General features: G+C 42.0%; 1 long non-coding RNA gene across 1 annotated transcript in view; it reads left to right on the forward strand.

Annotated features, from left to right (window-relative positions):
* The first annotated feature begins 227 nt into the window (after positions 1–227).
* The window catches only part of LOC137097057 (uncharacterized), a 54,120-nt gene continuing 42,094 nt past the window's right edge, over positions 228–12,253 (forward strand). The window contains exons 1-2 of the long non-coding RNA XR_010909945.1: positions 228–366; positions 3,320–3,424. This is a non-coding gene — a long non-coding RNA (uncharacterized lncRNA). The remainder of the gene's footprint in view (positions 367–3,319; positions 3,425–12,253) is intronic.

The following is a 12,253-nucleotide window of genomic DNA, read 5'->3' on the forward strand; positions in this document are numbered from 1 at the left end:
CTGCCAAGATGCAGGAAAATCGCATTCAAATCGCATATCCTAATCACCCAAAACATTGGCAAAAATCCTATTGAGTAATGCAGATGGTGGTGAAGCTGTAATGAAAAAGAGCACTACAGCAGTGCAGTGGAGCATTAAACTAACAAGAGTGCAATGTCGTAGTTCAGATAGAGCTGGCTCATATGGGAAAATGCCATCCAAAATGACATTGAGTTCTAACATTTTCAGCCAGAAGATTGCCCCAGGCTGGAAGCTAATGAAAACTGGGGCTGATGAAGATCTTATGGTACTCATGAATTATATGACTGGAAAGAAAGCTTTGTGACTATATGGGGCACGTAGCATGTCAACTTGGATGTAATCAAGGTGAGCGGACCTGTGCTAGCTTTTCCCTTTTCTATAATTGTCATCATTTCATGATACTTTTCCCATCTTTTCAGTCCTTTCCCCCCTATTAGAGCTAAGTGTGGGGGGAGATTCAGAGACAGGGTAAAATGCATTTCAAAGCAAAAAAATGACTTCAAATATTACCATTAGATTTCTTGTCATTCAACAGTAAAAAGTGAAAGAAAAGGCTTTGTTCAAACCAGTCCTCAGGGGGCTCCAGCAAGACCTGTAATACGTAAAATCTTCCTGCGGTTGCAGAATTCATTATTTCAAATTGTATCATTTGAGGTTCAATTTGCGATGCTATTTGGAAGTACCACTCCAGACCGATTTTAATTCGTTGATTAAATTCATTACTACAAGGTGTGGTGATGGAGGGACATTAGTACAGATGCCTTGGAAGAGGATTCAACACGTTTGTGCTAAGCTGCTCTCATATCAAGGGTGATTAGTAGCCATGATAGCCAGATGAATCTTCCAGTGCCTTCCTTATCAGAGGGGTGATACATCCATGCCAGGTTCCGGTTCCCAATTTAAATAATTATCCAAAAATATTGTTCTGTTCTGGGAACTGAATTTAGCAAGCCATATAGTGTCTTTAAAAACTCAATGTGGATTCAACCCTCTAGTGACACAAATGCTTCCAGCTACCATCACCAAATGCCTACATAGTTCACTTGCCAAGTCATCACATTGAGAAAGGAAAGCATGGGTGACTGTCCCTTTAAGAGTTGAGAATCACCCCTCTTATATCGTCAGCAGTCCCATTTCGAGTTCTGCCTCCTCATCACACATGGAAACTTAAGAGCTAGCAAAACACTGATCTTTTACATTCATCACAACATCGGTATTACTTTTTACTATTATTATTAATTATTATTAAACTTTATTTGTACCCCGCTAGCATCTCCCAAAGGATTCGATGCGGCTTACACAGGCCAAGGCCTCAACACACAACATAACAATACAATCTAAGCAAATCAAAAATTAAAAACAGAATAAAGCAAAAAATAAACAACAGGCAAAAACAATACATTAAAACACAATAGAACTCGGCCGGGCCAGAGTAATGGGTACAAGAATTAAAAGTGCTGATGTGACATGAGGTGTATATAAGGCTTCTAGGGCAAGTGTGATGTGCGATGTGCAGCAATAATTGGTTCTAGTAAAGTGCTTATGGGACTTGGTAATGGAGATTTCCTAATCTGGGAAGGCGCATCGGAAAAGCCAGGTCTTCAAATTCTTTCTGAAGACTGCCAATGGAGGGGCCTGCCTAAGATCTTTGGGGAGGGTGTTCCAGAGTCGGGGGGCCACCACAGAAAAGGCCCTGTCCCGCGTCCCCACCAAGCACGCTTGTGACACAGGTGGGATCACGAGCAGGGCCTCTCCAGATGACCGAAGTGAACATGTGGGTCCATAGATGGAGATGCGGTCATGCAGGTAGGCTGGTCCCAAACCATTTAGGGCTTTGTAGGTAAGCACCTGCACCTTAAATTGGGCTCGGAATATAAACGGCAGCCAGTGGAGCTCCTTGAACAGGAGGGTTGACCTCTCTCTGTAAGGGGCCCCAGTTAGCATCCTGGCTGCTGATCGTTGGACCAGTTGGAACTTCCGAGCCATCTTCAAGGGCAGCCCCACGTAGAGCGCATTGCAGTAGTCCAATTTTTTTAAAAAAAATCAGGAGAAACAACAATATCTGAAAACCAAGAGATCCCTAGCCCTGCCCAAAGCCCCTTATATTAACAGAAACTGACACCAGTTTAAAGCCACTTCTTTCCATGGGATCCTATTGTACTGCCCCAAACCCCATGGGACACAAGAGACAGTGATCCAGGTTAAAATAATTTCTTTCCATGCAGCTAAAATGAGATTAAATTAAAAGACTAGACAGCTATCTGCTGATGATGCTCCATGTTGGTTTTCCTGCATTGACAATGGGTTGAACTGGATTGCCTCTTGGGCCCTTTCAAACTATGAATCTATGATTCTTGTGACGGCGCGAGTGGCACCACCTATGTGGTGCAAAGGATTAAACTGTATAGCATGCCCAAACTTGCTTACTTTATAAAAGTATAGTTGGATTTATTGGTTATTTATAGCTGTCAATCAATATTGTTTGGACCAGTTATATTGCTTCCTCAGCTCAATTGCTTGGCTCCACCTCTTCCTGGAGGGGGGGCAGAGCTTTTCCTTTTCCATTCTACCATCAAATTTTCTATCAGATAGACATGAGAAAGAGACTTGGCTCTAAAGCCCTTAATTAACTTACCTCTCATCATCAATTCTAAGGTTTTTTACCCTTGGGACTCATACTTCATGTCCAGAACACCCTGGACAGCATTGAGGAGACCCAAGCACCTTCAAACCGGTCCTTTGGCATCAAAAGGAAGACTCTGTGCCTTCAACATAGGCCATTGGACTGAGGGTTGTGTTTGTTCCGACCTTCACAGCCATTGAGAAAAGAGGGAACAGGAAAAGCTTCTCAGCTGCAAAATCTTCTTGGACCCAAGACAACCAGAGACTGTAATGTATATTTCCTTTACCTCCTTTGAAACTTCCAGCTTATTGCCTTAAAGGGATAACTCTTTGTGAACAATTAAACCTATTTTAAGTTATCTACAGTGTTTTGGTCCTTGGGAGTTCCAGTTCTTTAAAGGAAGGCAAGAAGCAATCCCCTGGGGGAAAGATGTCATGTCTATGTCTCTTTCACTAAGAGTTTTATAGCCCCCAGGTGTGACGGCATAATTCTGTATCCCATAAGAACAAGAGCACAAGCAATGAGCGAATCAAAGATCTCAGGTTACAACCTCTTCCTTGCATAAAAATGATCATGTGGAAAAAAAAAGTATTTGTTTAGATAGGACCAAAATAGAAAGTATAATGTCATGTAGTGCGGCCATAAAAGACCTCACAAATCTGTCTGTTATTATAGGGCACTTGAAAGATCATGGTGAAGTGGCAGCAGTAATGGCGTAATTCACACCCACAGGCAGGAGATCACTGGAGGACAAAGGGCAATAGACCGTAATTAGCATCGGTAAATAATACTCCACATCTAACTTTTACTGTGTAAACTGGCTTTACATGTTATAGCCCTGAAGATGGTGTCTTATTTTATGCCTCATTAAATGGAGCGTCGTTTGACCTTCTCTTCCCTTTTGTGCTCCTCTAACGTTACAGCTAAAGAAGCAAGATGTTCACACAACACAGTATTTAAACATTTAAGGCAGGCATCCTCAAATTGTAGCCCTCCAGCTGTTTGGGTCTCCGACTCCCAGAAGCCCTGATGAGCTTGTTCAATTGTCAGGAATTCTGAGAGTTGAAGGTCCAAACATCTGGATGGACACAGTTTGAAGGTGTCTGGTTTAAGGCATGGACTAACTTATTGTTTGGAATCTGATTTTTCACACATAGCTAGAACAACATCTGAGACTTCTGTGTTTCAAGATCTTCTGGGGATTTTCTCTCTCCATCCCACCACTGTCAGATCATATGCCATGGAATCCATGCACTGAGAAATGGCTTCTTCCATGTATTGTCGAAGGCTTTCATGGCCGGAATCACTGGGTTGTTGTAGGTTTTTTTGGACTGTATAGCCATGGTCTAGAGGCATTCTCTCCTGACGTTTCACCTGCATCTATGGCAAGCATCCTCAGAAGTAGTGAGGTCTGTTGGAACTAGGAAAAAAGGTTTATATATCTGTGGAATGACCAGGGTGAGACAAAGAACTCTTGTCTGCTCCTAGCTCCAGCAGACAAGGTGCACAAGTTTTAATTGTATGAAAGTTCCCCTGGCCACCACTGAAACCTGGGGTTCTAGGCCCAGCGATGAATCCAAGAGAACTCCCAAGCTGACGACCTGTGATTTCAGAGGGGGTGTAACACTGTCCAACACAGGCTTTAACCCTATACCGTGTTTGGCCTTTTGACTGACCAGTAGGGCCTCTGTCTTGTCTGGATTCAGTTTCAATTTGTTCATCCTCATCCAGACCGTCACAGCTGCCAAGCACCAGTTCAGGACCTGAACAGCCTCCATAGTAGCAGGTGGAAAGGAGTGATAGAGTTCGACGTCATATGCATACAAATGGCATCCAACTCCAAAACCTCAGATGATCTCCCCCATCAACTTCATGCAGATGTTAAACAACATGGGGACAATCTGAGCCCTGCAGGACCCCACAGGACAAATTCTGTGGGGCTGAGCAGATGTCACCCAACAACACTTTCTGAGAGTGATCCTCCAGGAATACCTGGAGTCACTGTAGAACAGGGCCTCCAAGCCCCATTCCTGCAAAGATACTGTGGTCTATGATATCTAAATCTGCTGAGAAGTCTAAGAGAACTAATAGGGACACACTCCCCCTGTCAAGTTTGATCAATAAGGACACCAAAGCTCTTTCTAATGAATAGCAATTTTGTGGTCCCGATGGTGTATTATTCACTATATTGAGGGGGAAAGAATGGATGCTTCATATCTATTGGAGTTTAGTTCCAGGACCACCATGGATATCAAAACTTGTAGATGCTCAAGTCCCATAATATACAATGGTATAAATAAAACAACAAAATCGAGATTTGCTTCTTGCAGTTTCGGGGTGGGGGGGGGTGTATCTTTTCAAGGCATGGATGGGGAAATCCATGAATACAGAACCTAATATACAAAATCAGTGGATATGGAGGGTAAACTATATAAATAAAGAATCAATAAATAAATAAAGAGGGAGGGGGAGCAGGGAAGGGAAGGAAACAAAGGCAGATAAAGACAACTGGTTTATTGACTGCTATTATTTCAGTGGTTTTAAAGCTGCATTATGATGGGCTTAGAAGGCTGTCACAGTCAATTAACCAGCCCTCTTGCAGGGAAAATATTATTTGGACACTAATTTTCACAACCTGATAGAAGTAAAGAAAGGCAGGAAGAGGGGAACTCAATGAACTGAATGCTATTTGTAGTCCCAATAAAGATAGACCCATTCATCCAGCCATTCCCTGTTGAGTTAATAGATTATCCATAGATTCAGGAATCCATGATGTCTTGAAATGTATCCTCAGAAGATACAGAGGTCATACTGTATTTAGGTAAATGCTATTAACTTAATGGGTCTATTCTAACTAAGACTATGATCAGAATTCAGGCTTTGCACATCCTTACTTACTTAGGCGATCCCTCGTTTTCCGAGGAGGATTGTCTTCCAATATTCTTGTGGGTCCATATGTGCTATGGAGCCCTATTCTTGCTCTGCATCTTCTTCCGCAGTGAGGGCATTGGTTTCCAGGTGGAAGGCGGTCTCAGTCGGGGTTGGCTTGACGCACCTTCCTCTTGGCACTCTTCTCCCTTTTGCCCTCCATTCGTGCCTCTTCAAATTCTGCAGCACTGCTGGTCACAGCTGACCTCCAGCTGGAGCGGTCAAGGGCCAGGGCTTCCTAGTTCTCAGTGTCTATGTCAGAGTTTTTAAGGTTGGCTTTGAGTCTATCTTTAAATCTCTTTTCTTGTCCACCAACATTCCTTTTTCTGTTCTTGAGTTCGGAGTAGAGCAACTGCTTTGGGAGACAGTGGTCGGACATCTGGACAACGTGGCCGGTCCAGTGGAGTTGATGGTGGAGGACCATCGTTTCAATGCTGGTGGTCTTTGCTTCTTCCAGCACACTGACATTTGTCCTCCTGTCTTCCCAAGAGATTTGAAGGATTTTCCAGAGGGAGCGCTGATGGAATCGTTTCAGGAGTTGCATGTGACGTCTGTAGACAGTCCACGTCTCACAGGCATATAGCAGGGTTGGGAGGACAATAGCTCTATAAACAAGCACCTTGGTATCCCTACGGATGTCCCGGGCATATAGCACTCTCTGCTTCAAACACTCTCTGCTTCATTCAGAAAAATGCTGCGCTCGCAGAGCTCCGGCGGTGTTGTATTTCAGTGTCGATGTTGACTTTGGTGGAGAGGTGGCTGCCAAGGTAGCGGAAATGATCAACATTTTCTAATGTTACACTATTAAGCTGTATCGCTGGCATTGGAGAGGGGTTGGCTGGTGTCTGCTGGAATAGCACCTTGGTTTTTTCCATGTTCAATGACAGGCCGAGCTTCTCGTATGCTTTGCACATCCACATCTGATGGGTTCTGGTTTTCCAAGACCCATTGGGCAAGAAATTTATCATCAAAATGAAATTAAACAAGCCCAAGAATGAAACCTAATGTATGCAAAAAAAAAAAAAAGGCTAATCTTTGTGGTTAAAAAAGGACTTAGTAAACAGTACTGTATAGAAAAATCTAATTTCCTTTCCTCTTTGGTCTACAGTTTGGTAGCGCAGCCATAGTCCCAGATTAGACACAGCAAAGTGCAACTTTGGGTCACTTTAAGACATTTTTCCCCCAGCGCATGTAAATGTCAAGAAATACCAAGTTGCAAAGTGAAATGAAAGCATTTGCTCCCTTTCTCATCACATCTCTTATCAGTAATGAACAATGTTCCATTTGTTATCACTTTAATTACAGTTACAGGCATCTGCTGGATATTATGGAGACGGGGGTGGAGGGAGATGAGCTCCACTGCCTGGTGGGGGGAAGTAATAACGTCCTTTTACAAATGAGGATGGATAAAAGAGAAGATGAATATTTACAGATAGTATATCAGGGTAATGGACTGTTCTCCAGCAGACATTTTTAAACTCACGTTTGATGCTCTGTCTCATGTGAAATTAAATTGCAAACTACAGAAGGCAAACTCTTTTGCAGGAAAACCTGCTCGATTTGGATACCTAGGAGGAAGTGCTTGAAAAAGTTCCTTTTGATGACAACAGAATCCAGCAAATAGTATACTCACTAACCACATTGACTTGGAGGGGATTGGGATGCTGTGGTCCAGAAAAGTGACTTTTCTTGTTTTTCCACACATCGAAAAATATCAACAGTTTGATTATATGTTTCTTGCTCATTACGTCTACATTAGTCAGGATCCATCCATTCAAGGAAAGAGAAACCTGAATCCTAATAGTAACTCCAAATATAGTTGTTGTTTATTCGTTCAATCACTTCCAACTCTGTGACTTCATGGATCAGCCCACGCCAGAACTCCCTGTCAGCCATTGCCATCCCCAGCTCCTTCAAGGTCAAGCCAGTCACTTTAAAGATACCATCCATCCATCTTGCCCTTGGTTTGCCCCTCTTCAATTTTCCTTCCCTTTTCCCCAGCATCATTATTTTCTCCAAACTTTCCTGTCTTCTCATTAGGTGGCCAAAGTACTTCATGACTGCCTTTAATATCCTTCCCTCCAATGAGCAGTCAGGCTTTATTTCCTGGAGTATGGACTGGTTGGATCTTCTTGTGTCCCAAATCAATCTTAGAATTTTCCTCCAACACCACAGTTCAAAAGTGTCTATCTTCCTTCGCTCGGTTTTCCTTATGGTCCAAATCTCACATCCATAGGTAACTACGGGGAATACCATTGTTTTAACTATGCAGATCTTCGTTGAAAGTGTGATGTTTCTACTCTTCACTATTTTATCAAGTGGACATGGCTGTCCTCCCAAGAAGAAAACAACTTCTGATTTCCTGGCTGCAGTCTGCATCTGCAGCCATCTTTGTGCCTAGAAATACAAAGCCTGTCAATGCCTCCATATTTTCTCCCTCTATTTGCCAGTTATCAGTTTGTTTGCCAGAATCTTGGTTTTCTTGATGTTTAACTGCAACCCAGCATTTGCACTTTCTTCTTTCACCTTGGTTAGAAGGCTCCTCAGTTCCTCCTCACTTTCAGCCATCAAAGTGGTATCATCTGCATATCTAAGGTTGTTAATGTTTCTTCCAGCAATTTTAACTCCAGCCTTGGATTTGTCACTCCTCGCACATCCCATGATATATTTTGCATACAAGTTGAATAGGTAGGATGAGACTATACAGCCCTGCTGTGATCCTTTCCCAATCTTGAACCAGTCTGTTGTTCCATGGTCTATTCTTGCTGTTGCTATCTAGTCATAATACAGATTCCTCAGGAGACAGACAAGATGGCTTGACATCCACATACAAATATAGTAGAACCATTCAATTGATGAAGTTGACATGCATGTTGGCAGAATAGTAGATTCGATGAGTCTACTACTTTTGAGCTGTACCAAGCATAGACTTGTGGCTGGGTGGCTATTTACCACAGCACAGCTTCTGCATTCAGTTCAAAATTGCGTAAATGAAATTTAACAAGTGTAACCACATACAATTCTCCAGAGGTACACAGCTTCTCTTCAGTGCCTTCAATGTATTTTTGGCTAACTGAGAAAGTGGCACATTGCCCATTGTACAGGGGGGCAGCAAAAAAAAGCACATCTGATGACACATATTTAAGTGCCATACATTTGTAAGCAGAAAGATGATGTGGCGCTACCACTATGTAACTATATAAGTATAAATTTATGCTAAGAGCTTGTCTGATACAAATTTGAAAAACAAAACACATATGATTGCAGACTTATGGATGTTAGCAAATCTGTGTGTGCATTAGATAGATGGATTCTGAACTGGTAATGGACAAATCTACCTGGTTCACTTCATTTGACTTTCACATGTAATTCTTGTAACACTTTGTTTTATCCTGTTGGTGCAAATTTATAGTATGACCTCTGTATCTATGGAGGATGCAATCCAAAATACACATGGATACCTGAAACTGTGGATAATAATTATGTTAGAATCACAGACACCTTAAAGGGCCAGACTCAAAAGTGACTTCAATACAGAGTTTATTAAAACAAAGGAAAAAGGGCCAGAGGCACTTAAATGCAGTGCCACTGGTCAAAAACTCTAGAAACAACCAGTCCTGGTTCAAAAAGGTTTACAGAAATATAATCCGGATTAGTTGGATAAAAGAAACGAATCAACAAAGCATTCTTAGGTCAAACAAAAAGGCACAGTACACAACTGGTTAACAAAGGAGGAGCCGTAGGAAGAGAAGCATCGTCAGCCGAAGTCCAGAGTTGAAGCGGGAGAAATCCAAAACAGTGCAGGTCCAGAGTCCGTAGGAGCAGTGTCTTTAGCCAAGCTGATCCAGGTCCAGGAAGGGAGAAGTCCACACTCACGAGAAGCCAATCCGGGTCAATAACAAGCAAACAATCAAGAGATTAAACTGCAGATCCTAAGCCAACACCGAACACGAAACTGGCAGCAGCAAGTCACACAGCACTCAAAACACGAATGCACTCCAACACCTTGCCTTTTGCAAGGATCCCTCATCCCTAAACCCATCTTTATTTACAACTCATCATCAGAAGATGAACTGACCACCGCCCTATCATTATCCCCCACAGCTGCTTCCAGCTCTTCACGTGAGCCACCTTGTCTTCCCCTCGAAGTCCTCCATCTCCTGTCAAGACTTAGATCCCCCCACGACTCAGTTGGATCCCTGATTGCCAGTCTTCACCCCCAGAGAACCCCATAAAGGTATCACTAGTTGTTGGCTCCTCACAAATAGCTTGCACTTCTCTTATCTTAGTCCAATCCATGGTGTCTCTTTCTTCTCCTTCACTCATTGACCCATCATCCCCAGAGAATCCTTCAAATGACTCCTCATCTGTAGGCACTGTAAATATGTCCCAGATCCTCTTTCTCTGCTGCTCATCATCAGATTCCTGCTCCCGAGTAACCCTTTTTCCCCTTCTGGCACTCATACTCATTGACCCATCATCCCCAGAGAATCCCTCAAATGACTCCTCATCTGTAGGTGCTGTAAGTATGTCCCGGATCATCTTTCTTTGTTGCATATCATCAGATTCTTGCTCCCAAGTAACCCCTTTTCCCCTTCTGGCACCCACACTACTGTTTGTAACGTTAATCCCAGGCTCTACTACAACAAATTAAGCTATATAAGTTAATCCAGATCTGAGATCAATATGATCAACTCTCAGAATGTATCTTGAATATTTAAGAGGATGTTCTCAAGGACTGGCATTGTATGGAACCATAACTGCTGGTTGTTGGCCCTTGGGCCATAATATTATGGTTACAGAATGTATAATGATAGAGCTCAGCAAACAATACAGGCCACAAGGAAATGTCAGCAATTCTCAAGATGATGAGGCTCACTAAAACAGATCAACATGCAGCTGAATCTTTAATCCTCATTTTACACCAACACCATAAGGATTTTTTTTACTGTAATGCAGTCACACTGTAATCACATACTTCAATATACCACCATCCAGTATTTGATAAAATCACCCTACCATGGGATTTTTTGAAATGATAGTGGCAGTAATCATGAGGCTTCCCTGCTAAAAATGCAAAGAATGAACAAAAGAATTAAACTGGTTGACATCCATCAATCACTGTATCTGTGTCATTGCATTTGATACTCCAATTGTATAATCACTTAAATAGGATGAATAAGAGGCTTAACGGTGCAAACAGATAGCAAACAATGGAAAATCCCTTTACCTCCTTTCTAGTCTTATTGATCGGTGGGAGATTAACCTGCAGAAGAAAAAAAAACACAAGCCTTTTCTAACAGGATTATTTTGTTGAGAGTTTGGGATATGAAGAAAGTTTCTTTAATGCGAGAAGCCTAATTTGTACTTCCCAGACTAATATGCCAATTGCAGCACATTTATCCCTTGAATAGTGAGCTTCTACAAATTTCAGAAGATAATTCCAATTTCAAAAATTATGTATAAAATGCATACATTAATGAAACGTTCAAGGGGGAAATGTGTATATTATATCACATTAGAGAAAGCTTCGGATGAAAATAAATCTGTTTTCTTTCTTTTAAAAAAACCAATAGTCTATAGCAGCATTACTCAACCTGCTATAGGGACCCCTGGGGGGGTCATGAGGGGGTGTCAGAGGGGTCGCTAAAGACCAACAGAAAACACAGTATTTTCTGCTGATCATGGGGGTTCTGTGTGGGAAGTTTGGCACAATGCTACCATTGGTGGGGTTCAGAATGCTCTTGGATTGCAGGTGAACTATAAATCCCAGCAACTACAACTCCAAAATATCAAGGTCTATTTTCTCCAACTCCACCAGTGTTCACATTTGGGCATATTGAGTATTTGTGCCAAGTTTGGTCCAAAAATATCATTGTTTGAGTCCACAGTGCTCTCTGGGCATTTGTGAACTACAACTCCGAAACTCAAGGTCAGTGCCCACCAAACCCTTCCAGTATTTTCTGTTGGTCATGGGAGTTCTGTGTGCCAAGTTTGGTTCAATTCCATCATTCGTGAATTATAAATGGCAGCAACTACAGTGCCCAAAGGACAATATCAATCCCCCCACAACCCCACCAGTATTCAAATTTGGGCATATAAGATATTTGTGCCAAATTTTGGTCCAGTGAATGAAAATACATCCTTCATATCAGATATTTACATTACAATTTATAACAGTAGCAAAATTACAATTATGAAGAGCAATGAATATAACTTTATGGTTGAGGTCACCATAACATAACTGTATTAAGGGGTCATGGCATTTGGAAGCTTGAGAACCACTGATATTTAGACTGATTTGGAAAGGTTAGTTTTAGTCTATTGTACATTAAAAGCAACGACTTCATGTGAATGCATGGTGTATGCACCATATGGTGTATGCACCATACAATGGATAAAGACCTGTCTCTGGATGTCTTTATCCATTGTATGTATCCATGAAACGGGCATAATACAACACAAATGCTGCTAGTTCAACCTACATGTGTGTAATGTGGCACAGATGACTTTTCTCTAGTTCTTGTGCTTTCCACAAAAACCTCCCACATCTGAGATGGTCTGTAGTTGATCATTCTTATCAGAGGGAAAGAAAGAGACAAGGTAGGTTTCACAGCCCATAACATTGCTACTGTTCTAATCTACTAGGGAGTGAAAAAGGTGAGAGTGCATGCTCATTCA

The sequence above is a fragment of the Anolis sagrei genome, chromosome 5, assembly GCF_037176765.1.
Source record: "Anolis sagrei isolate rAnoSag1 chromosome 5, rAnoSag1.mat, whole genome shotgun sequence".
Classification (NCBI taxonomy): Eukaryota; Metazoa; Chordata; class Lepidosauria; order Squamata; family Dactyloidae; genus Anolis; species Anolis sagrei.